We start from the raw sequence: 3,411 nt of genomic DNA, 5'->3' as shown, positions 1-3,411 counted from the left end.
TGTGTACTAGTTTAGTGATAGTGGACGTCATACTAATCTCCGAAATAAATAAATGAACTAAAATTAAAATCATACAAAACTGTTCAAGACCAGACGATCTTGACTTTGGACAGGGGCAAAAAATGCGGCGGAATTAAACATGTTTTATGAGGTCTCAAATCTCCCCCATACCTTCATATTCTTTTAAAACTCAGTTTAAAAGAAGTCCGAGTCCGACGTCAGAATAGGTTGAAAAAGAAACTTAACATAATGGCAATGATATATGCAGTGACAAATTAAGGACTACTATCAGTTACTAACATGCCAGCTCCAGACCTCAGTTAAACTGATTGAAAGATTATGTCTTCATCATATTTTTTTTCTAATATGTGTGTGGCTCTGATGTGGCTGTGGTATAACATCTAAGAATTGAGATGGTTATATCCATATTTATATATGATTTATATCATAAAAAAATATCTTATCTTATCTTATGAATATCAATATAATAAATAAATGAACTAAAATTAAAAATCATACAAAACTGTTCAAGACCAGAGGATCTTGACTTTGGACAGGCGCAAAAAATACGGCGGAGTTAAACATGTTTTGTGAGGTCTCAAATCTCCCCTATCCCTCTAGACAATGTAGAATAAATAAACACACATCAATACGCACAGTAAAACTCAGTTTAAAAGAAGTCCGAGTCCGACGTCAGAATAGGTAGAAAAAGAAACTTAACATAACGGCAATGATACATGCAGTGACAAAGGACAGTCACAGCTAGCAGTTACTTACATGCCAGCTCCGGACCTCAGTTAAACTGATTGAAAGATTATGCTTCGTCATATTTTTTTTCTAATATGTGTGTGGCTCTGATCTGGCTGTGGTATAACATCTAAGAATTGAGATGGTTATATTCATACTTATATATGATTTATATCAACATTATTGTGTCAATTATAAAAATCATTGTTATAAATTACTTTGCTCTTCATGTGTTCTTTAATTGGAATAAAAAAAAATATCTTATCTTATCTTATGAATATCAAGCACAATCCCTCCCGTTAGGGGTTTAGTATCATTCAATCATAAAATATATATGAGAAGAACATAACCTGTATAATGCCAACAACTGGTTTTATCGAATAAATGTGTTTTATTTCCGGTGCAAATAAAATGAACCAATATTAAAGCCAAAATATGCCATCTTTATTGACCTGAAAACAGTATCGTAGCTATATCCCTTCTAAATAAGTCTGTTTAAAGGTTTTAATAGCTTTTGAGGAGAACACCGACATTTTTGTGCTTTGTAAAAAATATTACCATATAAGATTGGATGTGAAATACCTACACGTATAAGATGTCTGCATGTTGATTTATATTTACGAATGATGTCCTTAAATCGATGATAAAATTAGGTCAATGATTTGACTAATCTGGTGTAATAATTTTTCAGTACTACATAGATTTCTTTCGTTATAATCTGATACGTTGTTCAAAACACGAAATCTACAATGTAGTTAAAAGCCCAGAACAATTAATAAAATGCATCAGAGACTTAAATCAACTAAAACACATCCCAGGGATTTAGTATTTTAACCTCAAGGACAGTCCAAGAATACATTTCTCAACTCATAAGATATTAATATTTATGTTGTTCATAGTACGAGAACAGAAGTGATTGTTTTTTAACAAAACACTTATCAAAGGTGGTATATTATATTAAAAATAGTGAGACGAGATATAACACTATCAAATAAACATTAAACAACACAAATGCATTACAAATTGTACCAACACGTTAAATTAACACGAAAGTACGGTTTGAGATGACAACGGCCTTACCCTCAAAAATACTTAGCAGCGTGGTAGTCCAAACCGGCTTTTGGCCATTTCAAATTATGAGTAATTTTCTCAAACCGAACTTGCAAGTACTGAAAGCTAGTCATGAACAGTGCAATGCCGAAAGAAAAGCATATATATAAGTTTTTCACTTATTCCGTTGATAGACTAGTTTTTGATTTTGTCAGTTGTCATGATTTTAAAAACCTTTTTGAATTTCTCTTGGAGTTCGATATTTTGTTATTCCTATTTTGGTATCTTCTTATCTTCCGTTTCTTACTTTATTCAATTGCACCTGTTGTGCGGAAGACTGCATACAAATATGATGCTCTGATAGTTCTTGTAATTGACTATTTAATTTTGTATGGTATTAACGACATTATTATATAACATATATCTATTATTATAACCAAAATATTTTTTGGCAAAAATATTGTAACAGTTATCCCGCTATAGCTAGCAGTTTTTCTTATCTATTTTCATTTTTATGTTGTGTTGTGTTGTGTTGTCATTTTAATGTTATATTTCACATGGCCATAAAAGAGGGAGATTTGGCATGCCACAAAACCAGATTCAACCCACCATTTTTCCTTTAAAAATGTCCTGTACCAAGTCAGGAATATGGCCATTAATTGTTATATTACAGTTCGTTTGTTTCTGTGCGTGTTACATTTAAACGTTGTGTTTTTCGTTGTGTCGTTTGTTTTCTCGTACTTTTGAGTGTGAATTCACATTACTATAAGACGTGTCACGGTACTTATGTATCCCAAATTCATGTATTTGGTTTTGATGTAATACTTGTTATTCTCATAGGAATTTGTCTAATGCTTAGTCCGTTTCTGTGTGTTTGTTTGTGTTACATTTTAATGTTGTGTCGTTGTTCTCCTCTTATATTTAATGCGTTTCCTCGGTTTTAGTTTGTTGTCCCGATTTTGTTTTTTGTCGGCCATGGATTTATGAGTTTTGAACAGCGGTATATTACTGTTAAATATTTTAAACTTATTAAAATTAGCACATGTAATATAAAAGGAAATAATTCATCTATCTTATGGAGCAACCATTAGCCTTCAGGGAAGGTTATTATGTTTTTTGTCTTAATCAGACTCATCTTTTCATATCAATCAATCCTGTAAAACCCCAAACCACTTTTGAAATTAAAAGGTGGTTCCCTTGTAATTTTTTGTTCAGATAAAATTCCTCTTCAATTGGCGCATTTCCAGCTGTAAGCATTTGTTGTGTTTGCTTTGAATTAATATGGTCAATCCAGAAAACGGTATCCCTTTATATCCTTTGTATGAATCAGATGTTGTTTTGTACTTTTCTGTGGTTCTTATCTAGACTTCTTATATATAGTTTAATATCTCATTTCCATATAAGGTATGGAAGGTCATAATTGATGGCTCTCTATATGTTTATGGCCTCATGGAAGATTAATATTATAGCTATATGTGTTACTGACTTCGTTTAAATAAAGAGATATTATTCTTATCATATTTCGGGTTTTCGATATTATGTCAGCTTGCTTCTACAGGAGCATATTTTAGTAGACATCACATGACGACAAGTAATTAAATGAATTGTATAACA

Source organism: Mytilus galloprovincialis, chromosome 8 (genome assembly GCF_965363235.1).
Source record: "Mytilus galloprovincialis chromosome 8, xbMytGall1.hap1.1, whole genome shotgun sequence".
Lineage (NCBI taxonomy): Eukaryota > Metazoa > Mollusca > Bivalvia > Mytilida > Mytilidae > Mytilus > Mytilus galloprovincialis.
This window is presented reverse-complemented; position numbering follows the sequence as displayed.